General features: G+C 38.0%; 1 long non-coding RNA gene across 1 annotated transcript in view; it reads right to left on the bottom strand.

The window, feature by feature from the left end:
- Positions 1–633: 633 nt before the first annotated feature.
- The window catches only part of LOC308626391, a 63,674-nt gene continuing 37,075 nt past the window's right edge, over positions 634–27,232 (bottom strand). The window contains exon 3 of the long non-coding RNA XR_014017238.1: positions 634–702. This is a non-coding gene — a long non-coding RNA (uncharacterized lncRNA). The remainder of the gene's footprint in view (positions 703–27,232) is intronic.

Below are 27,232 nucleotides of genomic sequence, written 5' to 3'. Positions count from 1 at the left end.
GAATATCACACTAAATGAAGTCAGAAAGAGAAAGACATTTGCCATATGATATCACTTAAATGTGGAATCTAACACATGACACAAATGAACTTACCTAGGAAACAGAAGCAGACTCACAGACATAGAGAACAGACTTGTGGTTACCTTCCAAGGGAGGTTGTGTGTGTGGGAGGGTTAGATTGTGAGTTTCGGAACTAGCAGATGCAAACTATTACATATAGGATGGATAAACAACGAGGTCCTACTGTATAGCACAGGGAACTATCATCAATATCCTGTGATAAACCATAATGGAAAAGAATATGAAAAAGAATATATACATATGTATGTATAACTCAATCATTTTGCTTTACAGCAGAAATTAATACAACATTGTAAATCAACTATACTTCAATAAAATACATTTTTTAAAAGCTTAAAAAATGGTTATATTCTTATGGAAGAATAAATTTGACTATTCTGAATATTAATTCTCTAATCATTAATTGAACAAACTTGGTCTCTTCCATTAGGATGCATAATCCATATTCTACCTAAATGGCTACTCAGCATCTCTACTTGCTTGCCCAATATGCATCTCAAAATCAGTAAGTTCAAAACAGAAATCTTCACTCAACCTCGGCCTCAAACTTACCTTACCCCCAAGCCACTTCTCCTTTTAGATTTCCTCATTCATGGTCAATGGTTCCTAGATGAGCACACCTGGGCAATATAAAGTATAAAAGGCAAAATTAATTCCTCTCTTTGGTCACCTCTCACATCCAACCCACCAGAAAGATCTCGTGCCTGTACTTCTCACGTATATGCCAAATCTGACCATTTTCATTGAACACTAACCACCTTGTTCATTACCGTCTTCTCTCAACAGGAATACTTCAACAGCCTTCTAACTCATTTCCCAGTTTCCATCATGGGTTTACACGTGGCTCATTTTCTACATGCTAGTCGGGCAAACTTCCAAAAATGTAAATCAATCCATGCCACTCCTCTGATGAAATCTCTCCAATGTCTTCCCATTGCAATTAGAATACAATTTAAATTTATTGTCTTAGCCCACAACACACAGCTGGATTTGGCCTCTCCCTGCTTGTCTAACCATTCACCACACTCCAACCAAACGGACCTTCCTTGCCAAGCTCACTCTCTCATCAGGGACTTTACATATTCTGCTTAAAATATCCTTGTTCTAGTTCTTCAAAAACCTGGTCCTTTCTAACAATTAAGGTCCCAGCTCAAAGGTTACCTCCTGAAAGAGATCTTCCGTGGCCATCTCATATAAAGCAGCTCTCCCTCCTGTTTCTATACTAGCCCCCCCGATCCCAAATTCCAGTTTTCTTATTACAGCACTTATTACCATACAAGAGTGTCTTGTTTAGTTATTTCGGTATGCATTTACATCTGCTCTCTTTTTTGGAAGGTGATACCCACAAGAGAAATTACCTTTTGTGACTCTGTACACCACCTGGTGTCAACTACCAGACATTTCGTGAACACTCAATGAATGTCATTAAATACTTCAAAAAAGCAGATGGCAGCAAATAAAACAACAAAAATATGTGACAACTGTGGGAAAATGTGCAAATAGTCACAAATATATTTAAGTGTTCTGACTGAAATAGAGAAAATAAAGTGAGATAATTACTTTAAAATTCTAAAACTGTGGAAGAAATGTTAGGATTTTGAAGTATTGATTTAATATCCTTATTTTCCTTTCTAAAAATCCTCTTCTGCACATTGAAAAATAGTACAGAATCTAATTAGTAATAATGAAGATATAATATTATGCAATGATAATGTAATTATTATGATTTGGTTCACTAAAGAAGAAATATAAGCAAAATAACATCCCCTAATAAAATTTTAACTCACATAAACATTTAAAGATCCAAACAACCATGCAGTAGGCTGATTCATATGAACAGTATGGAGTAATTCCAGCATTAATAAACTAATAATAGTCATTACCTTTAATGAAGGTCATACAATTTCCTTTTTCAAGTCAACATAATTTTGAAACTTTATAACTCAAGGAAAAATTATATGAGGGCTTGAAAACTATTCAAGTAAGTCATGAATAGCAAGGGTACACACTTTACTCCTGGAAACTTTATCAGTGTAAAATGAACATGATTATGATTTGATTTGTGCAGACTTGTATTTGTGATTACTCCAATGCTGCCTATTAATTCTTAGAATTATATTAAATACACTCAAGGAAGATTGGTTAATATCTCCTGAGATTTCCATGAGAAATAAATGCTTTTTCATTTGGCTAGTCAAGTGGGAAAATACGAAGACAAAGTCTATACTAATTTACATAGCATACTGTGTTGTTTCCAAAGGCTCAAAAATATGCATTTTTCCGGATAGTAATAATCCCTTCCACTTTACAGTTTGCAAATCGCACCACATACATTATTACCTTTGAGCCTCATAAAAATAAGTGTAACAGTGTATTATTTCATTTTTGTATCAATAAATGAGAGAAAAAATTTACATAACTTTTCCAAATGGCATGGCTAGAACATGGACAAACCAACAAGAGGCCATGGTTGAAATTTTCATCATACGATCCTCCCTTGTTAATTTCTTGACAGGTAGGGCATAAAGTAATTAAAGAAAAGTGCTTTCAGCTACTGCTACCCAAGGAAGTGTCATGACATCCACATTTTCCTGCAACAGGAGAACCAGTTCTGACTCCAAGCAGGAAGTAACTCTTAAAAACAAGGGGCTTAAAAACCCCTCTTGCGTCACCAAAGTAAAGAAGAAAACAGCAATTCTACGAAGAGAAAGCAGCTGCCAGCAGACACAAAGTTCTTAGAATAGAAGGGCAGAGAACAGCTGGAAACTACTCCTAGACAGCAGTTTCCAAAACATATTAAAGTGAAGCACAGCTTTCTGTAGAAATCAATTGATAAAAATCCAGTACTTAAAGATTATACATTGAGGAAGAAAAACAGAAAAAGACTGAGACTATTACATTAAGGAACCTGAATCTATAGGTCAGGCAGATTTGGGCAAGAGAAACTTGAGAAAGATCAGAACCCAGATTGGACCATATCACATTGTTGAATGAATATTACAAGTCTTATGGGAGGGGAATTTGGAAAAGTCAGAACCTCTGTTATGCTTATTATAGATCTTACCTTACCACACTGTAAATTGCATAACACTTTCCTTTGGCTTATGGGCTCAGTTACTCTAGACAAAGTTGCTACTGTCATTAAGTTTCAGTATGAAGACACTTCTCTGGATATGTTTATATGAAGATACCTAGACCAATGCAGTTCCTACTGGAGCCCAGATTAGATTAGTCAGTGAACCAACTTTATACCTTTTTTAATGAGGTTATTTCTGTCTTAGGCTGTGTTCATCCACAAACGGTCACTGCTTCTCTCTAGGACAAGATTATACATGACTGTATCCCTCAGGCTCCCCAAACTTCTTCCTCCCTTACTCCTCCTGGGCCTAAGTGTGGTAATAGTTTGTTTGCTAATATACCCAAGATTACTGCAACAGTCTTTGCGATTACCATACACCCACACTTTTATAATTAGTATCTCTGTAAATAAGTCATTCTAGAATTAACCTATTTCAAGTGTGCCATCTGTTTCCTGTTAGTACTCCAAAAGATACAGATTACAAGACTCTGTTACCTAGTTCTCATCATAACGATGACAGATAATGAATTTTAGTATTTCCTACTGACACCAATGAAACTCAGGGTTGTAAAGTAATTTACCTAATGTCACACAGATAGTAAGGTAGCACCAAAATCTTGAAATACAATAATCTGAGCCAAAACCTCTGGTATTTCCACTGTACTGCATTGACTCTTGAGTTTATTATATATCTTTCCACATATGTATATCTGATTTCTAACAGAATTTGCTATAAAGTGACAGGATGTTTGAGTGAAAAAGATAGTACAGATAACCTATCTTAAAACCTTTATAAACAAATGAGGTAAGAAAACTGGGGAAAATGAAGTAGTTTGCTCAAATTCACAAAGGTATTGACTGCCAGCCAAATTTCCCACACATTCTTTAAATAAACAGATGTGCTATTCAATGACATACTGATACAGACAGGTGAAATGACTTGCCAAAGGTGATATACTCAAAGGTTGAGACATGTTTCTTATTCTCAAACATCTTATATAAGAGTTGTAGGGGGCTTCCCTGGTGGTGCAGTGGTTAAGAATCCACCTGCCAAGACGCGGAGATCACCTTCCTCCCCACAGATACACCAGAAATACAGCTACACATTGAACAACTCCTACAGAACACCTACTGAACGCTGGCAGAAGACCCCAGACCTCCCAAAAGGCAAGAAACTCCCCACCTACCTGGGTAGGGCAAAGCAGAGAGATTCCCGCACAGAGGATCGGTGCCGAACAGCACTCACCAGCCCGAGAGGCTTGTCTGCTCACCCACCAGGGCGGGTGGCGCTGAAAGCTGAGGCTCGGGCTTCGGTCAGAGCACAGGGAGAGGACTGGGGCTGGCGGCAAGAACTCAGCCTGAAGGGGGCTAATGCGCCACAGCTAGCTGAGAGGGAGTCCGGGAAAACTCTGGAGCTGCCAAAAAGGCAAGAGACTTTTGCTTCCCTCTTGGTTTCCTGGTGCGCGAGGAGAGGGGATTAAGAGCGCTGCTTAAAGGAGCTCCACAGACGGGAGTCGAGGCTGAAAGCGCGGAACCCAGAGACGGGCGTGGGACGCTGGGGCTGCTGCTGCCGCCGCCAAGAGGCCTGTGTGCGAGCGCAGGTCACTGTACACACCGCCCTTCCGGGAGCCTGTGCAGCCCGCCACTGCCGGGGTCCCGGGATCCAGGGGCGGCTTCCCTGGGAGAACGCACGGCGCGCCTCGGGCTGGTGCAACGTCACGCCGACTTCTGCCGCTGCAGGCTGGCCCCGCACTCCGTGACCCTCCCTCCCGCCCGGCCTGAGTGAGCAAGAGTCCCCGAAGCGGCTGCTCCTTTAACCCTGTCCTGTCTGAGCGAAGAACAGACGCCCTCCGGCGACCTACACGCAGAGGCGGGGCCAAATCCAAAGCTGAGACCCAGGAGCTGTGAGAACAAAGAAGAGAAAGGGAAACCTCTCCCAGCAGCCTCAGAAGCAGCGGATTAAAGCTCCACAATCAACTTGATGTACCCTGCATCTGTGGAATACATAAATAGACAACACATCATCCCAAATTGAGGAGCCAGGAGTCAGTGCTGTGCCTCTGAGGTGGGAGAGCCAACTTCAGGACACTGGTCCACAAGAGACCTCGCAGCTCCACATAATATCAAACGGCGAAAATCTTCCAGAGATCTCCATCTCAACACCAGCACCCAGCTTCACTCAACGACCAGCAAGCTACAGTGCTGGACACCCTATGCCAAACAACTAGCAAGACAGGAACACAACGCCACATTAGCAGAGAGGCTGCCTAAAATCATAAAAAGTCCGCAGACACCCCAAAACACACCACCAGACGTGGACCTGCCCACCAGAAAGACAAGATCCAGCCTCATCCACCAGAACATAGGCACTAGTCCCCTCCACCAGGAAGCCTACACAACTCACTAAACCAACCTTAGCCACTGGGGACAGTCACCAAAAACAACGGGAACTACGAACCTGCAGCCTGCAAAAAGGAGACCCCAAACACAGTAACATAAGCAAAATGAGAAGACAGAAAAACACACAGCAGGAGAAGGAGCAAGATAAAAACCCACCAGACCTAACAAATGAAGAGGTAATAGGCAGTCTACTTGAAAAAGAATTCAGAATAATGATAGTAAAGATGATCCAAGATTCTATTTCCAAGATCCAAAATCTTGGAAATAGAATAGACAAAATGCAAGAAACAGTTAACAAGGACCTAGAAGAACTAAAGATGAATCAAGCATCGATTAAAAACACAATAAATGAAATGAAAAATACTCTAGATGGGATCAATACCAGAATAACTGAGGCAGAAGAACGGATAAGTGAGGTGGAAGATAAAATAGTGGAAATAACTGCTGCAGAGCAAAATAAAGAAAAAAGAATGAAAAGAACAGAGGACAGTCTCAGAGACCTCTGGGACAACATTAAATGCACCAACATTCAAATTATAGGGGTTCCAGAAGAAGAAGAGAAAAAGAAAGGGACTGAGAAAATATTTGAAGAGATTATAGTTGAAAACTTCCTTAATATGGGAAAGAAAATAGTTAATCAAGTCCAGGAGGCACAGAGAGTCCCATACAGAATAAATCCAAGGAGAAATACGCCAAGACACATATTAATCAAACTGTCAAAAATTAAACACAAAGAAATCATATTAAAAGCAGCAAGGCAAAAACAACAAACGACACACAAGGGAATCCCCATCAGGATAACAGCTGATCTCTCAGCAGAAACTCTACAAGCCAGAAGGGAGTGGCAGGACATAATTAAAGTGATGAAGGAGAAAAACCTAAAAACAGGATTACTCTACCCAGCAAGGATCTCATTCAGATTTGATGGAGAAATTAAAACGTTTACAGACAAGCAAAAGCTGAGAGAGTTCAGCACCACCAAACCAGCTTTACAACAAATGCTAAAGGAACTTCTCTAGGCAAGAAACACAACAGAAGGAAAAGACCTAAAATAACGAACCCAAAACAATTAAGAAAATGGGAATAGGAACATACATATCGATAATTACCTTAAATGTAAATGGACTAAATGCTCCCACCAAAAGACACAGATTGGCTGAATGGATACAAAAACAAGACCCACTTATATATGCTGTCTACAAGAGACCCACTTGAGACCTAGAGACACATACAGACTGAAAGTAAGGGGATGGCAAAAGATATTCCATGCAAATGGAAACCAAAAGAAAGCTGGAGTAGCAATTCTCATATCAGACAAAATAGACTTTAAAATAAAGACTACTAGAAGAGACAAAGAAGGACACTACATAATGATCAAGGGATTGATCCAAGAAGAAGATTTAACAATTGAAAATATTTATGCACCCGACATAGGAGCACCTCAATACATAAGGCAAATACTAACAGCCATAAAAGGAGAAATCGACAGTAACACAATCATAGTAGGGGACTTTAACACCCCACTTTCACCAATGGACAGATCATCCAAAATGAAAATAAATAAGAAAACACAAGCTTTAAATGATACATTAAACAAGATGGACTTAATTGATATTTATAGGACATTCCATCCAAAAACAACAGAATACACATTTTTCTCAAGTGCTCATGGAACATTCTCCAGGACAGATCATATCTTGGGTCACAAATCAAGCCTTGGTAAATTTAAGAACATTGAAATTGTATCAAGTATCTTTCCTGACCACAATGCTATGAGACTAGATATCAATTACAGGAAAAGAGCTGTAAAAAATACAAACACATGGAGGCTAAACAATACACTACTTAATAATGAAGTGATCACTGAAGAAATCAAAGAGGAAATTAAAAAATACAAAAAACAAATGACAATGGAGACACGATGACCCAAAACCTATGGGATGCAGCAAAAGCAGTTTTAAGAGGGAAGTTTATAGCAATACAATCCTACCTTAAGAAACAGGAAACATCTCGAATAAACAATCTAACCTTGCACCTAAAGCAATTAGAGAAAGAGGAACAAAAACACCCAAAGTTAGCAGAAGGAAAGAAATCATAAAAATCAGATCAGAAATAAATGAAAAAGAAATGAAGGAAACGATAGCAAAGATCATCAAAACTAAAAGCTGGTTCTTTGAGAAGATAAACAAAATTGATAAACCATTAGCCAGACTCATCAAGAAAAAAAGGGAGAAGACTCAAATCAATAGAATTAGAAATGAAAAAGGAGAAGTAACAACTGACACTGCAGAAATACAAAAGATCATGAGAGATTACTACAAGCAACTCTATGTCAATAAAATGGACAACCTGGAAGAAATGGACAAATTCTTAGAAATGCACAACCTGCCAAGACTGAATCAGGAAGAAATAGAAAATATGAACAGACCAATCACAAGCACTGAAATTGAAACTGTGATTAAAAATCTTCCAACGAACAAAAGCCCAGAACCAGATGGCTTCACAGGCGAATTCTATCAAGCATTTAGAGAAGAGCTAACACCTATCCTTCTCAAACTCTTCCAAAATATAGCAGAGGGAGGAACACTCCCAAACTCATTCTACGAGGCCACCATCACCTTGATACCAAAACCAGAAAAGGATGTCACAAAGAAAGAAAACTACAGGCCAATATCACTGATGAACATAGATGCAAAAATCCTCAACAAAATACTAGCAAACGGGCTTCCCTGGTGGCGCAGTGGTTGAGAGTCCATCTGCCGGTGCAGGGGACGCGGGTTCGTGTCCCGGTCCGGGGAGGATCCCACATGCCGCGGAGCGGCTGGGCCCGTGAGCCATGGCTGCTGAGCCTGCGCGTCTGGAGCCTGGACTCTCTCCACAACGGTAGAGGCTGCAGCGGTGAGAGGCCCGCGTACCGCAAAAAAAAAAAAAATACTAGCAAACAGAATCCAACAGCACATTAAAAGGATCATACACCATGATCAAGTGGGGTTTATTCCAGGAATGCAAGGATTCTTCAATATACACAAATCAATCAATGTGATACACCATATTAACAAGTTGAAGGAGAAAAACCATATGATCATCTCAATAGATGCAGAGAAAGCTTTCGACAAAATTCAACACCAATTTATGCTAAAAACCCTGCAGAAAGTAGGCATAGAGGGAACTTTCCTCAACATAATAAAGGTCATATATGACAAACCCACAGCCAGCATCGTCCTCAATGGTGAAAAACTGAAACCATTTCCACTAAGATCAGGAACAAGACAAGGTTGCCCACTCTCACCACTCTTATTCAACATAGTTTTGGAAGTTTTAGCCACAGCAATCAGAGAAGAAAAGGAAATAAAAGGAATCCAAATTGGAAAAGAAGAAGTAAAGCTGTCACTGTTTGCAGATGACATGATACTATACATAGAGAATCCTAAAGATGCTACCAGAAAACTACTAGAGCTAATCAATGAATTTGGTAAAGTAGCAGGATACAAAATTAATGCACAGAAATCTCTGGCATTCCTATATACTAATGATGAAAAATCTGAAAGTGAAATCAAGGAAACACTCCCATTTACCACTGCAACAAAAAGAATAAGATATCTAGAAATAAACCTACCTAAGGAGACAAAAGACCTGTATGCAGAAAATTATAAGACACTGATGAAAGAAATTAAAGATGATACAAATAGATGGAGAGATGTATCATGTTTTTGGATTGGAAGAATCAATATTGTGAAAATGACTACTACCCAAAGCAATCTACAGATTCAATGCAATCCCTATCAAACTACCACTGGCATTTTTCACAGAACTAGAACAAAAAATTTCACAGTTTGTATGGAAACACAAAAGACCCCAAATAGCCAAAGCAATCTTGAGAACGAAAAATGGAGCTGGAGGAATCGGGCTCCCTGACTTCAGACTATACTACAAAGCTATAGCAGTCAAGACAGTATGGTACTGGCACAAAAACAGAAAGATAGATCAATGGAACAGGATAGAAAGCCCAGAGATAAACCCACGCACATATGGTCACCTTATCTTTGATAAAGGAGGCAGGAATGTACAGTGGAGAAAGGACAGTCTCTTCAATAAGTGGTGCTGGGAAAACTGGACAGGGACATTTAAAAGTATGAGATTAGATCACTCCCTAACACCACACACAATAATAAGCTCAAAATGGATTAAAGACCTAAATGTAAGGCCAGACACTATCAAACTCTTAGAGGAAAACATAGGCAGAACACTCTATGACATAAATCACAGCAAGATCCTTTTGGACCCACCTCCTAGAGAAATGGAAATAAAGACAAAAATAAACACATGGGACCTAATGAAACTTAAAAGCTTTTGCACAGCAAAGGAAACCATAAACAAGACCAAAAGACAACCCTCAGAATGGGAGAAAATATTTGCAAATGAAGCAACTGATAAAGGATTAATCTCCAAAATTTATAAGCAGCTCATGCAGCTCAATAACAAAAAAACAAACAACCCAATCCAAAAATGGGCAGAAGACCTAAATAGACATTTCCCCACAGAAGATATACAGACTGCCAACAAACACATGAAAGGATGCTCAACATCTTTACTCATTAGAGAAATGCAAATCAAAGCTACAATGAGCTATCATCTCACACCAGTCAGAATGGCCATCATCAAAAAATCTAGAAACAATAAATGCTGGAGAGGGTGTGGAAAAAAGGGAACATTCTTGCACTGCTGGTGGGAATCTGAATTGGTACAGCCACTATGGAGAATGGTATGGAGGTTCCTTAAAAAACTATAAATAGGGCTTCCCTGGTGGCGCAGTGGTTGGGAGTCCGCCTGCCGATGCAGGGGACACGGGTTCATGCCCCGGTCCGGGAAGATCCCACGTGCCACGGAGCGGCTGGGCCCGTGAGCCATGGCCGGTGAGCCTGCGCATCCGGAGCCTGTGCTCCGCAACGGGAGAGGCCACAGCAGTGGGAGGCTCGTGTACCGCTAAAAAAAAAAAAACAAAAAAAAACTACAAATAGAACTACCATATGACCCAGCAATCCCACTACTGGGCATATACCCTGAGAAAACCATAATTCAATAACAGTCATGTACCAAAATGTTCATAGCAGCCCTATTTACAATAGCCCAGAGATGGAAACAACCTAAGTGTCCATCATCGGATGAATGGATAAAGAAGATGTGGCACATATATACAATGGAATATTACTCAGCCATAAAAAAAAACGAAATTGAGCTATTTGTAATGAGGTGGATGGACCTAGAGTCTGTTATACATAGTGAAGTAAGTCAGAAAAAGACAAATACTGTATGCTGACTCATATATATGGAATTTAAGAAAAAAAATGTCATGAAGAACATAGGGGTAAGACACGAATAAAGACACAGACTTACTAGAGAATGGACTTGAGGATATGGGGAGGGGGAAGGGTAAGCTGTTACAAGTGAGAGAGTGGCATGGACATATATACACTACCAAACGTAAGGTAGATAGCTAGTGGGAAGCAGCCACATAGCACAGGGAGATCAGCTCAGTGCTTTGTGACCACCTGGAGGGGTGGGATAGGGAGGGTGGGAGGGAGATGCAAAAGGGAGGGGATATGGGAATATATGTATATGTATAACTGATTAAATTTGTTATAAAGCAAAAAAAATAAAAAATAAAAAAAATAAATAAAAACAAAAAGAATCCACCTGCCAATGCAGAGGATACGGGTTTGAGCCCAGGTCCGGGAAGATCCCACATGCCGCGGAGCAGCTAAGCCTATGCGCCACAACTACTGAGCCTGCACTCTAGAGCCCGTGAGCCACAACTACTGAAGCCCATGTGCCTGGAGCCCATGCTGCACAAGAGAGGCCACTGCAATGAGAAGCCTGCACACCGCAACAAAGAGTGGCCCTGCTGCCACAACTAGAGAAAAGCCCCACGCAGCAACAAAGACCCAGCACAGCCAAAAATAAAAAATAAATTAAATTAAAAAAAAAAGAGTTGTAGGGCAGAGTAGGTGCTCATAACTCTAATAGAGAGGAAATCAATATTTTTTAAACTGAAATTATCCATCAATTGCTTTATCTAACCATCTTACAGTTTTGATTAGAAATAACGAATCAATTTCTGAAGGAAATGGCAATCTGGGGAGCATATTTGACATTTTGAAATGCTATAATTATTATTATTATCCTCATATAGTATTTAGAGAATCACTATCTGGTCAAGTGAGGAATAATTCTAATATTTTAGGCAATTTTGAGTAAACCTTATTACTAGCTTTAAAATGTAAAATAAAAAGCATAGCTAACTCATACTAAATATAAAACACAAATAAAATCAGCGCTAAAAAAAGAATTTCTAGTAAAAATGTTATAATTTTCATGCCTTTGGAAGTTCTAACCAATACAATTTATCAAAATAGAAGTTAAATAATAGAAGTGAAAATATGGGGAAAGAAACAAAATTATCATTTTTATGGATAATATGATTGTATAGGTAGGAATTTCAAAAGAATGAAGAGAAACTACTAAATTAACACGAAAATTCAATAAGGTGGCTAGAAACAAAATGACATAGTTTTCTTGTATAGCAGTATTAAATAATTAGAAGTATAATTTAAAAACGTATACTAGTGTTCAAATATAAGGTACTCAAGTAAGAAAATGAACAAAAAATATATGAGATCTACATGAAATCAACTACAAAATTCCTGAAAGCCATAAATACATTAAAAGTCATGCACTATTTCTGGATCAAAATACAAATTATATAGACATCTAATTGTTTCCAAACTTCAGTAAATTTAAAATACAATTTTAATAAAAACTCTGAAGAGATCTTATCCTAATTAAAAAAAAATAATTATAATGTTCATGAACAGATAGCAGAAATCAAACAATTTTGGGGAGGAAATTTACACAAAGGAATTAGTTTACATAAAGGAATATATGATATGGAAAACAATGAGGAAAGAATAGATTAATCGACCAATTATCTTGAACAAATGGTCAGCTAATTTTAAAAATATCAGCTAAGATTCTATCTTTATAATACATGCAAAAATATAGTATAAATTAAAAAATTAAATATCAAGCCATAAAAAACAGAAAATATTAAAACTTTCTACTTTTATTTTTTTATTTTTATTTTTCTTGGTACACGGGCCTCTCACTGTTGTGGCCTCTCCCATTGCAGAGCACAGGCTCCGAACGTGCAGACTCAGCGGCCATGGCTCACGGGCCTAGCCACTCCGCGGCATGTGGGATCTTCCCGGACTGGGGCACAAACCCATGTCCCCTTCCTCGGCAGGCAGACTCGCAACCACTGCGCCACCAGGGAAGCCCAAAACTTTCTACTTTTAATGTCATTGGAAGTAATCATGAAGGATACAGTTAATATATTGGCAAAATAAAAATATAAAACTGAATGTTGAAAGTATTGTAAACATTAAAAGATAAACTGAAGAAATATTTGCAATAGAGAAAGGGTTAGTGAGTTTAATACATAGAGTTTAATCAAGCAATTAAGGAAAAATTTGAGACAATACATAAATGAAAAAAGGATATGAGAGAATTCATGAAAAAGGAATTTTATGTAATAAATATATTTTTAAAAGGCTGAATGTCAAAAGTAATGAAATATATTTTACTTAAAATAAAAATCAATTTTTCAGGCTTCCCTGGTGGCGCAGTGGTTGACAGTCTGCCTGCCAATGCAGGGGACACGGGATCGTGCCCCAGTCTGGGAGGATCCCACATACCGCAGAGCGGCAAGGCCCGTGAGCCAGGGCCACTGAGCCTGCACATCTGGAGCCTGTGCTCCGCAATGGGAGAGGCCACAACAGTGAGAGGCCTACGTACCACAAAAAAAAAAAAAAAAAAAAATCAATTTTTCAACAACTAGATTTGCAAACATTTTTTTAAAAGTTAGTTTTACAAGGTTAAGTTATGTACATAGTACCAAGTTTGAAAGTATAATGATATAGCCAGTAATTTCATCCTTGGTAATCCATAACAAGGATATACCCTGAAACACAAATATTTATGCACTAAATTCTTCTACACTGCATTAGAGTAAAAACAGGATTAATTTGCATATGGGATATGATATTAACTATGTTCTACCAGATAGAAGAATAGTAGGAAGTTTTGTAAATTGTATTTCATGTTGATTCTTTTTTTTACCTATTTTATTGAGATCTAATTGACATACAGTACCGTACAAGTTTAAGGTGTAAAGCATAATGATTTGACTTACATACATTATGAAATGATTACAATAAGTTTAGTGAACATCAACCATCTTATATAGATATAAAATTAGAGAAAAACAATTTCCTTGTGATGAGAACTCCTAGGATTTTCTCTCTTAACAACTGTCATATATAACATACAGCAGTGTCAATTATATTAATCATTTTGTACATTATATCCCTAGTACTTATTTATTTTTTAACCAAAAATTTGTACCTCTTTCTTTTTTTTTTTTTTTTTGCAGTACGCAGGCCTCTCACCGTTGTGGCCTCTCCCGCTGTGGAGCACAGGCTCCAGACGCACAGGCTCAGTGGCCATGGCTCGTGGGCCCAGCCACTCCGCAGCATGTGGGATCCTCCCGGACTGGGGCACGAACCCGTGTCCCCTGCATCGGCAGGCAGACTCTCAACCACTGCGCCACCAGGGAAGCCCCAAAATTTGTACCTTTTGATCCCTGTCATCCAATTGCCCCTCCACCTAACCCCACTCTGGTAACCACAAATCTGATCTCCTTTTATATGAGGTTGTCTGTTTGGGTTTTTTTTTTTTTTTTTTTTTTTTTTAAGTATGATTGATCTACAACACCATGTAAGTTCCTGGCGCACAACATAGTGATTCAATATTTCTATACATCGCAAAATGATCAATATGATGTCTAGTGTCCATGTGTCACCATACAAAGCTATTATATTATTATTGACTATATTTCCCACTCTGTACATTTCACTCCTGAGACTCATATGGTAATTTAAAGTTTTCACCTCTTGATCTCCATCATCTATTTCACTCAATGATCTGTGCCCCTTTCCTCTGGCAACCACTGTTTGTTCTCTGTATCTGTGACTCTGTTTCTGTTTTATGTTTGTTCATTTGTTTTTTTAGATTCTACATAAAAGTGAAGTCATAGGGTGTTTGTCTTTCTCTGTCTGACTTATTTTGCTTAGGATAATACCATCTAGGTTCATCCATGATGTCTCAAAAAGCAAGATTTCATTCTTTTTTACAGCTCAGTAATATTCCATTGTGTGTGTGACTGTGTGTGTGTGTGTGTGTGTGTCACATCTTCTTTATCTTTTAACCTACCGAAGAACACTTGAGTTGCTCTCATACCAAGGAAATTGTAAATAATGCTGCAACGAACATAAGGGTGCATATATCTTTTTGAATTAGTGTTTTTGTTGATTTCAGAAAAAAAAAAAAACAGTAGTGGAATTTCTGCATCTTATTGTAGTTCTAATTTTTTGAGGAATCTCCACACTGTTTTCCATAGGGGCTACACCAATTTACATTCCCACCAACAGTGCACAAGGGTTCCTTTTTCTTCATATCTTTGCCAACACTTGATATTTGTTGTCTATTTGATAATAGCCATTCTAGCAAGAGTGAGGTAATATCTCATTGTGGTTTCAATTTGCACTCCCCTGATTATCAGTGATGCTGAGCATCTTTTCATGTGTCTGTTGGTCATCTGTATGCCTTCTTTCAAAAAGTGTCTACTCGGGTCCTCGGCCCATTTTTCCATTGGGTAGTTTAATTTTTTGATATTGAGTTATATGAGTTCTTTGTATATTTTGTATATTAACCTCTTATAGAACTGAATTTGTAGATTGTCTTGGGTAGTATGGTCTTTATAACAATACTAATTCTTTCAATCCATGAGCACAGTATATCTTTCCATTTGTTTGTGTCCTCTTCAATTTCTTTCATCAGTGTCTTATAGTTTCCCTAGTACAGGTCTTTTACATTCTTAGATTTATTGCTAGGTATTTTTTTTGATGCAATTATAAATTTCTCTCATAGTTTGTTGTTAATGTACAAAAATGCAACATATTTCTACATGTTAATTTTGTATCCTCCCAATTTACTTAATTAATTTATTAGTTCTAATAGTTTTTTGGTGGTGTCTTTAGAATTTTCTATATATAGTATCATGTCATCTGCAAGCAGTGACAGCTTTACTTCTTCTTTTCCAATTTGGATTCCTTTTCTTACTTTTTCTTGTCTGTTTGCTGTGGCTAGGACTTCCATACTATGTTGAATACAAGTTGTAGGAATGGTCATTATTATCTTATTCCTGGTCTTAGAGGAAATGTTTTAAACTTTTAACTGTTGAGTATGATGTTGGCTATAGGTTTGTCACATATGGCCTTCATCATTTTGATGTATATTCCCTCTATACTCACTTTATGGACAATATTTTATCATAAATGATGGGTGAATTTTGCTCAAAGATTTTTCTGCATCTATTGAGATGATCATTGGATTTTTATTCTTCAATCTGTTAGCATGGGGCATCACACTGACTGATTTGCAGACATTGAACCATCCTTGCATACGTGGAATAAATCTCACTTGATCCTGGTATATGATCCTTTTAATGTATTGTTTAATTCAATTTGCTAATATTTTGTTGAGGATTTTTGTATCTGTGGTCAATAGTGATACTCTCCTGTAATTTTCTTTTCTGTGGTAACAAGAGATGAAGTGGAGTGACAGAGACACTCCAGGCTAGGACTCTGATATATGAATAAAAATATCTATAATAATTTGTATTTCCCTAATGTCTAATGATACTGAGCATCATTTTGTGCACTTATTTGCCATCAGTATACCTTCTTTAGTGAAGTGTCTTTTCAAAACTTTTCCATGTTCCTGTTGAATTATTTGCATTTTTCTTACTGAAGTTTGAGTGTTTTATATACACTCTGAATAATAGGCATATAGTGAGGTACCATTCCACATCTATTAAAAGCTATAATTTAAAAAACTGACTGTACCAAGTATTGGGAAGATGTGAAGGAATTGGAACTTTCATACACTTTTTTTTTTTTTTTTTTTTTTTTTTTTTTACTTTTGGCTGCGTTGGGTCTTTGTTGCTGTGTGCAGGCATTCTCTAGTTGCGGTGAGTGGGGGATACTCTTCATTGCAGTGCGTGGGCTTCTCATTGCAGTGGCTTCTCTTGTTGTGGAGCACGGGCTCCAGGCACGCAGGCTTCAGTAGTTGTGGCTCACAGGCTTCAGTAGTTGTGGCTAGCGGGTTCTAGAGTGCAGGGTCAGTAGTTGTGGTGCACGGGCTCAGTTGCTCCGTGGCATGTGGGATCTTCCCAGAGCAGGGCTCAAACCCGTGTCCCCTGCACTGGCAGGTAGACTCCTAACCACTGTGCCACCAGCAAAGTCCTCTCAAACACTTCTGCTGGTAAGATGGTATAACCACTTTGAAAAGCAGCTTGGCAGTTTCTTAAAATATCTACTATATAATCCATCCATACTACTCGAAGTATCTACCCAAAAGAAACAAAAGTATATGTCCATATAAAGACCTGAATACGACTGTTCATAGAAACTTTATTTGTAATATCCCCAAGCTAGAAACAACCTAAATGTCCATCAACAGACCAATAGATAAACAAATTGTGGTAATTCCATACAATAAAATACTACTCAGCAAAAGATAGGAATGATACTACTTACTGATACATTCAACAATATGGATGAATCTCAAAATAATATGCTGAGGTGAAAGAAACCAGACAAAAACTATGTACATTCTATGAATCCATTTCTATAAAACTCTAGAAGATTCAAGATAATCTATAGAGAAAGCAGATGAGTGGCATGTGAAAACTGGGAGGGAGAGAGTGAGAGGAGTGTGAAAAGGGTGCAAAACTGGAATTACAAAAGGTTATGAGATTAGTTTAGGGAATGAAACTTACAAAATGTACATTTTGTATATGTAAAATTTAGTGTATGTCTTTGTTACCACAATAAAAGCTGTTAAAAATTTACAGTGACCACATGTTACTTTTCATATTTCGATTATTTTTATTATTGTGGGTGCATTATTAAATATTCAGATTCTGATCATGTATTAGTTAACTTAGTGGGTGAAGAGTTTCCCTCAAGGGAAAGGTTTATGGAGGGAAGTCCTGTGTGGGCCAGTTAGGCAGGGAATGTTATACAGATATCTCTCTATGGTATAGGAGGGAAGACAGAGAAGCAGGAGGGAGGACAGGCCAGAGGATAAAGAAAGATGAACATGGCCTAGTGGGAGGAAATGGGTTTGAAAAGGTCCAGGAGGGCATGAGGCCAAGGTCAGTAGCTGAAGATCCAAGAAATTTAGGTGACCAGGCTGGTCACCTAACAGGTACAGTCTAGAGAGTCTATTTAAGATTTGGGGGGCGAGCCTAGCATATTTCATTAGACTAGGGTAAGACAAGTGACATATCTATTCTAAGCTGGGTAACGAATTCACTGGCTAAACAAAGAAGAGATCTCACAGTGATGCTCTTTCAAAAGAAGAGAAGTCTCCATATTTGACTAGGAAGAACACTTCACATTATGTAAAAATGACTGTCTATGAAGTTGGATTGCGGCTGGAAAGGAAGATATGTGAACACTTTCATTTCCTACTGTGTATATAAAATAATTGCTCTTTGAAAAAGTAAAATCTCAATTTAGTGAAAATGCTTAGGGATTAAGATTTCCTTGTTAATTGAATTTTTTATTTATACAATCATTGATGACAATCATAGAATTTCACAGCTGGAAAGGACCTTGGAGATCCTTTGGTCCAACCTCACTTTATAGATTAGGTAACAGAGGACCAAGAGGTTAAGTAAATGGCCCAAGGTTGCAGTCAATTAGTGACAACTGGGATTATAAGAGAAATTTAACTAGAACATGCTTTTGTTTCAATCCTTGTGATTGAAACTTTTTCTTCAAGAATGTGTTCATATATTTAAATGTTTTAATATGGAAATACAGGAACTCTGAACCTACAAAGAGGTGTGCCTCCAATTTCATCTTTTATCAATTGGTTTAACTAATATTTATTAAATTCCTACTATGTTCTGGGCACTGATTAAGTTCTAAGACTAAAGAAATAAAATATAAATAAAAAGAGCTCATAGTCTAAGGTGCTGACAGAAAGTAAATGTGATTAATGCTATGACAGATGTAAGCATAGGAGCTCTCAAACCACACCAGAGTGATGTCTGCTGGGATAGAAAAGAGTTGTGACAAGTATTGCATTAATACAAACAATATATTAATTAGACACACAAGAAAACATAAGAAAAACAAGGAAATATTATCACAAAATTTAGGATAGCAATTACCTCCAGGATGGAGTAAAGGGAGGCCATTACCAGAAGCCTACTCAATTATATTGGTCATGATCTATTTCTTAAACTGGATGGGCACATGTATGCTCATTCTAAGTGATTTTTTAAGTAACAATATATAGTTGTTTGTACACAGGCTACGTTACATACAGAAAAAATCTTTTAAGCAACTGAGAGCTAGAGAGAAGGAGAATAAGTGAAAACTACAGTCCCTCTAATGGTGAAGGGAAGAAAGGAGTTTCTATAGGAGTTCAAGGGGTATGAGGGGGGAAAAAATAAAGTATTTCAGCTTTTCTGCTGGCCAACAAGAAACAGATTGAAAATTACAGAGGACTATATCAATACATGTAATTATGAAAATTGGAGAATGTAAGTTTTGCTTGAGAAAAGTGGCAAGCACTTTCTTCTGTTAGACGAAAGAAAAAGGAAAAAATAGTTAACTGTGAGAAACATTAGGAGCAAATAAAGGCATTTCCTGAAGCTCCTCTTGAAGGCTCATGGTTTTCTTAGCAAAAGTAAGGATCCAATTATTTGCCCAGAGAGTAAGGGCAAGAGGTGGTAAGGGAGGGATAGGGGAGTGGAAGGGGTAGAGATGGGGAAGAATTGTTCTTAGAAGCTGGAGGGAAATGAAAAAGTATGAAATGGCCTCTAACGAATACAGACATTACCACTCAAGTCTATCTGAGGAGTAAGAGTAAACCTGCAGTTGATTATATTGGCAGTCTTGTGACTTTTTTTTTTTTTGCAATGATACGCAAGCTGGCTGCAGAAGTAGAGAGCTCAGGTGGCTTAGAATAACATAAAGTGTTCTGTGGACTTGATTGAGGAAGCAAGGAAACATAGAGTGTTGGGACATGTCATACATTGGACTGGGTTATGAGATGTAGAGCTCCAATCAGGCAAACAAAAGAGTGGAAAGGATGAAGCCATTTGAACCTTAATCTAACCCCACCAGGGCAGAACAGGTATGGAGATTATGCTTAAGATTTAATAGTTAAGATTTACTGTGAGCCTAACTACAAAGTGCAGTTGAAAGGGGAAAGGGGTGTAGGAGGTTGTGAGCCATGTACAAAGAATGTGATGAACTCAATTTGGATTCAGACAAAAGTCAAAAGGGGGTTTGCAAGAGCAGGTGTTAGATCCCAGCAGGAAGGCAGAGCACAGCTATATAATCTGGTTGATGGCCCAGGAAATTTAGGAAGAAAAAAAGTCACTATTCAGAACCAGGTCTGTAGGTGGAAAATAAAGGCCCATTTAGTAAGTGGGTGTTTAGAAGCAACACTTTTGTACTTCTAGAAGGGAGTAGAAAAGGAGACAGGCTAAAAGGAACTAAGTTACTAATTAGCCATGTTCTGGGAACTGGACCCCTAGAGATAAGGGTAAGTGTGACTCTGAAGTCTATATATCAGAGTCTTTGGCTGGAAGAATGACAAAGGCTAAATGTCTATTAGATTGGTGTCTTCAGCTGTTCAGTCGTTCTTTCATAAGTCAGTTGGTCTTGGAACTGGAGGAAAAGAAAGGTGTACTGAATGTATACAAGTGGACGCAGTTCCATTAGTGGAGCTTGGAACAGTAGAGTCAAGAGAACTGAGGTGGAAGGATTAATTAGGAGTTTGGCATTAAAATATACACAGTACTGTATATAAAATAGATAAACAACAAAGATCTACTGTATAGCACAGGGAACTATACTCAATAACTTGTAATAACCTATAATGGAAAAGAATCTAAAAAAGAATAGATTTGGGGGTGGTGGTGCAGTGGTTAAGAATCTGCATGCCAGTGCAGGAGACACAGGTTCGAGTCCTGATCCAGGAAGATCCCACATGCCGCGGAGCAACTACGCCCGTGTGCCACAACTATTGAGCCTGTGCTCTAGAGCCCGTGAGCCACAACTGCTGAGCCCTCCATGCTGCAACTACTGAAGCCCACATGCCTAGAAACCATGCTCCACAACAAGAGAAGCCACCACAATGAGAAGCCCGCACACGACAATGAAGAGTAGCCCCTGCTCGCTGCAACTAGAGAAAGCCCACACTCAGCAACGAAGACCGAACACAGCCAAAAATAAATAAATTTATTAAAAAATGAATAGATTTGTATATATGTATAATTGAATCACTTTGCTGTATACCTGAAACAAACACAACATTGGAAATCAACTATATTTCAATAATTTTTTTTTTAAAAAGAGAACTGAGGTGGATACTGTCAAAGAGAGCATGGTAAAAATGGATTAACATCAGGTCTAGGAGACTGGCAGAATCTGGGCCCAGATGCCACTGAGATTTCTCTAGGTGTGATTAATACTATTAATACTATTAATACTATTAATACTATGTTGGTGGACTTCAGGTTTCCTACTAGTTCATATCTGTACCCAGACTGTACCAAATGATTTAGAGTCACCTGTGTTTCTTCTTATAGATGGATTTCAAGATCACATTCATCAGACTGTCAGAGCATGGGTTAGTGTTTTCAAAGACTCGCGTTATTCTTAGGAAGCTTGAAGTGTTGCCCAAAACGCATGAGCACCAGTGCTGTCAAAACTTCTGCAGTATATGAAAGTGCCAAATACACCTATACAACACACCTGACTTCACAAAAATTTTAATCCATTTCACCCATAAGCCATGCTTAACAGAAAAATGACAAGCCAGAGTTGCCACCCTTGAGATTGTGGAATGTGGTTAATCATTTGGGAAGGTTAAAAAGAGAAGGGTGGGCAGAGGGCAGTAATAATTGTGAAGATGATTCGACGTAAAAAACAGAAGGAATAATGCTAAAGAAATGTAGGAACAAATACTCAAACAATAGAAAGGTGAAAGGTATATTTTCACTTTAAAAATTTTTCCTTGTTAAAATATGTTTTAAAGTTACTTTAAATATACAAGATTGAATCTTAAAGAGCTATGTATGGAAACTTCACTGCATGGCTCTTCACTTGGGAACTCTTCATTATAGAAGATTCAAGTCTATTTGGGTATCAATTGGAGAATGAGTATTCAATAAAATACCCAGAGGATCGCAAAATTATTTCACTAAAGGCAGTCTCAAAACAGGAAACTTGAGTATAGTGTTTTAGCAAAGTTCCAGTATATATTTGTATTTTAATCCTTTGGAATAAAAACTAGAATAATTTTCTCAGGAATTAAAACATAGAACTCTAAGAAAGATAGAAATAGACTCACAGACATAGAGAATAAACTTATGATACCAAAGGAGAAAGTGGGGGGAGGAAACTATATGTACTGTATGTATAGCACAGGGAACTATATTCAAGATATTGTAACAACCTATAATGGGAAAAAGTCTGAAAAAGTATACATATATATATATATATATATATATGAATCACTTTGCAGTAGAAACACTGTAAATCAACTATACTTCAATTTTAAAAAACCCAAAAAACAAAATATAGTACTTTAAGAATCTATGATGAGAATGCTAAGAAGAAAAATCTTTATTTTATTTTCCTAAAAAATAAGGAATACTTTATATCACTATGAGTAATATTTTTAATCTTCACTTTTTAAAAACATACATAAAAACATTTGAAAATTGTCCAAATTTTTAATATCTCCCTTACTGTTGATTTTGTTACCCACAGAAAGTTTAAAATTAGGTTTTCTGTGCTTAAAGCACAAAACTTTCATGAAAGTTTTTCTCAACCTTATTTACCCTGAGAAATATGTATCTTAATTTGATTTATGCTCTCAAATAAATAATCCACTTAATAGGGAATTTTTCTTAAAATGCAAATGCTATTCAACTTCAATACACAAACTTTTAAACTATTATTCTGCAATAAAGATACATTTTGCAAAAACACGCCATGCTTATTTTTCAGTTCATTTTTAAATTAATCTTGCACACACACACACACACATACACACGCTTAAGGGTGAACAAAACTTATGGTTGTACAATGTAGGGAAAAAACAAAACAGAAAAAGTCATCCTTATTCACTTTGAATTTTATCTATAGAATAAGCAATCATAGAAGTAGAAGAGAATTATATCTGTCATGTTCCCAACAAGAAACAGATGTCACACTCAAATTAGGATAATTCAACAGACTACCTGGATATGGGGCTATTTACAGAGGTGGGAATGTAGGGGAACCACAAAGTAGATACAGCAGTGCGGGCTTAGTAGTAACTGTGGAGCTGAGGCCCCTGACCTAAGGGAGAAGGGAGGGAGCGGTTATTGGACCATCGAAGAGAGAGCCAAGAGAACACAGACCTGACTTCATCCTCTTCCTTCCCCAATGACCAGACCCAATCTGAAGCCTCTGGGCACAAGAACCCCATGGCTGTAGGGCAAGTTGTTCCCTTTCCTCAGACAGAGAACAGGGTAGAGAAGGGAAGAGAACAGAAAATCCAAAGGAATGAACCAACAATGTCAAAGCCAAAAATATATAACCAGAGCAAAAAACTCTTCTCCTAAACTAATAGATAAGATACGTAAATTATAATAATTATTGAATAGTATTAGTAATTACAACCAAGCAGCACATGGTTGAATTGCTTAGAATTTCCATTACCATTAATGACTGAGTTCACAATCGGGCCTAACACAAATCCCATCGCTAAATCATAGTTAGAGGAGACACGGAGACACACGCACACACACAATGTAATATATTCAACAGCTAGGTTCATCATTCATTCTTTCAGTCATTAGCATGTACTCTGCTAGGCACTAGGGATTAAAAAAAGAGATCTCTGCTCTCCAGAAATTCACAGTGCAGTGAAAAAGACAAATTTAGCAAGTAATTAGGAGACAATAGAAGTGAAAAGTGGTAAAGACCTCAGAACAGGGAAGCCTTCATAAAATGCTAACTTTTGACCTGAGACTTGAAGGAATAATTACTCTAGACAGGGGATAAAGCTTGCACAAAAGCATGGAGTGAGAGGGTTTGGTATGGTTGGGAAACCAGAAAAAAAAATTCAGAGTGATGGGGAACAGTGTGAGTGAGGATGCAAGATGCACATGAGATAGAAAAGATGAGTTAGGACCAAATTATTAAGGCCCTGTTTGCTATGAAAATAGCATAAATTTCATCCTAAGATAATACTTTTCAAACTTTTCACCACAAAAATAACACAGAGAGAAGACAGTGAATGTATACACCCATAGATCTGTTGGCAACATCTGCAGCAGTTTCTACTTCAAGCAAAAACATTTTTAAAGTCTTAAACCTTACTGTGAAAACTAATGAGAATTTTGCATTCTACTCTTTTGTTTGTAATAACACGAAAGGGATATTTTGACACACTTAAAACTGAGTAAAGTGGATACTACAGTAAGCTCAGCCATGGTTAGTTTGGGGCTTCTAAAACTCCCAGGAATAAGCTAAGAAAACACCCTCTCCAGGAAGTTTGAAAAGCAGATTTGAAAAGTCTCAGGAGGCAATAGAGAGACAATGGAGATTTTATATACATATATATATAATATATAAAAATACAGACAGTGATACTACAGAAAAGAGAATGGATTCAAGAAATGCGGGCTCTAGCGTCTGGCAACACTAGGAGATGAAGAATGTGACAAGTTTTCTATCTTGGGTAGCTGGTCTCAATGGTAATGATATTTTTGAAAATCACAAACAAAGAGAGGAAAGTTTGTCAGTGAATGTGGCGATTATAGCTTGGGAACATAGTGAGTTTCAAGAGGACGCCATACAGATAAGTAGAGCTTTCCAGAGGAATGATATAAAATAAGGTCTAGAGTTCTAAAAATGGAGGTTGAGATTAAACATCAAATATTAGCCACCCTGAAACTAAAGCTGGTCTATACAAGTGTTGTGTTTGACGTGCATAGTGTGAAAATATGTTTTTGAACTAACCTTCAAACATTTGGAGACTAATTTCAACTATTCTCAAAATACTTCAAATTCAGGGAACCCTGGACCAAATTACCACATGACAAATCTCCCACTTACGAAGTAAAGGCTGCCCCTTTTGAAGAGGTCTGCACCCTCCTCTAATCAAGGAGGCATATACACTTACCTCCATCTGCCTCACTCATGTATAGTGTTACTTGTGAGGCCCTGATGATGTTTATACTTCAGTGTCTGGTCTAAGTGAAAGCTAAACTTTTATAGTTAATGAAATCACTTGTATGAGAGAACAGGAGGATAAGAGAAAGGAGAAAGGAAAAGAGATGGGAAGAGAGACAACGAAAGGAAAGGGGAGAGGAGGGAAGGAGAATGTTTTCCCTGAGAAACAGTTGAACACTTGCAAAAAGAAGTGCCAGAAAAGGATTGTAAGGATGGTCAAGCCAATAAGAAAACTCAGACTGTGCTGTCGTGACAGCCAAGGGAGTAGAGATCTCCAATAAAGAAATGAGAAGTCCCATGGGGTCGAAAGGTTCAATTCAAATGAATTTGGAATTGTGGAGATCCTTGTTGTTTCAACACGAGTCAGACTGCAGTACATTTAGGGGAGTGGAAAGTGAGAAGAGAGATACAAGTAGCCCAAAACATCCTTTTAGTAAATGATTGTTTGTGTGTTCTTTGAAGTTTAATCCACATGACAAAGTGCATTCTAAAACGATTTCTGAGTTATTTTTTTATATTTAATGGTTTGCAAAACAGATGAGAAATTAGTGTCCTAAATTATAAAATCTTAAGCTTTAATTTAAATAAATTTTATTTTCAGGATACACATATCACTAGAAAAAAAGGGATTATTGGTAAAGAGAACAAAGACTTATAGTGTATCTAGAACATTGCTTGAATATGAGGATAGATGAGACTTGAAGTAACCCAACTTCATGGCAAGGCTGTGGTGATTTTTTTTTTTTTTACTTGACCTTGATACTGACTCTTCTCTATTTTAGAGGAATGAAAAAATATTAATAAAATCATGTATAATGACCAAGATTTATGCAGATTATCCTCTCACTCAAATACTAACAAGTACATTTGTGGAACAGAAATAAATCCATTTACATCCAATGACCTGTCCTGCAGGTTATGGCAGAAAACCAAAGACATATTCAAAAGGAGTCTGTGATTGAAGAGAATTTATGGAAGGGACTGTTTTACAAAGGCTTTCACACAGTCAAAGGACAGCAATAAAGAATGGTATCAGATCCAAGGGCTCGTGACAGTGGAAAGAAAGCCAGCCCCAGGCCTGAATAAGTAAGAAGAGGGAATATTTACAAGAACCCAGGTAAACATGTAACTGTAGTTTAAAAAAAAAAAAAAAAAGGACAGGAGCTTCCAGAGAGCAACAGCTACAGCCAACCTGAATGATGCCTGACAGGAAGGGAGCTGGGGGAATAAATATCTCAAACACATTGTCCTCCAGATCTCCAACTTCCGGCCATTGTCTCCCATTTTCTAAACCCAGTCAGAACATAAGGGAGACCAGCTGATGTGACCATTAACACCAGCCTCCCCACTAGCAGAGAGAAGAGGAGAGAAGGGACAAAAAGATATCTCTAGCATATCCCCCAGAAAGTAAATAGTTTTCCCTCAGGGAGTTGCCTAGACCCTACATTACAGCAGTTTCTTCAACCAATGGCGAGTTGTTCCCCTTTTGCAATAATAGTGATGTTTCATTTTCTCATTGTTTGGAAAATTGGCATATAAGGCAGCATAATGGTTAGCGTAGTGGTTTTTTGTTGTCTGCTTGTTTATTTATAGCATCCAACCCCCTTTCTGATTTCCAGAGAATCTGTCATTGTTGATTGTGTCTGTGGGGAGGTGGGGAAAGGTGCTCCTGCCTTTGACTAGGAAAGCCTGAGGGACAGCCCCTTCCTCTTCCTGCCCTCTGCCCACAAAGGCAAGTCCCTGGACCTAAGAGCACTGAATGAGATGTGTTCTCCCAAGACCCTAAATTCAGAGGAGGTAAGCAATATTAACTAGAGTTAGGATTTCTTCTAGGCAGAGGAAGCTGTGCTCATTTCCTTAGCAACAGCAGTAGCAGCCTGGCTAGGTTACTCCTGTTAAGAACACTTGTAGTACTTTCTGTACTTTTACTACTGGGAAGCACTTAGTTCAGTCCATTCTGCTAATCTAGGCTTCCAGCTTCTCTGCAATTACCTAAGTTCCAAAGATCCCCCCCCCACCAATAAACGCTCTTGTTGGCTTCTGTTATGTGTACTCAGAAACATCTTAACATGTATGATCACTGTTTGCAGCACTGAGTGGCCAGTTGGACGACACCAGGTTTTCCCCAGGAGCAGGTTCCCTTCACACCTCTGATGTGGACCCATCTGCATTTGTCCTGTCCTCCTTACCCAGCCACTCAGTCCCCATCTCAGTACCTGACCTTTGTCCTGACCCTAT

This window comes from Mesoplodon bidens, assembly GCF_964165515.1.
Source record: "Mesoplodon bidens genome assembly, chromosome: 12".
NCBI classification, from domain to species: Eukaryota; Metazoa; Chordata; class Mammalia; order Artiodactyla; family Ziphiidae; genus Mesoplodon; species Mesoplodon bidens.
This window is presented reverse-complemented; position numbering and strand designations above follow the sequence as displayed.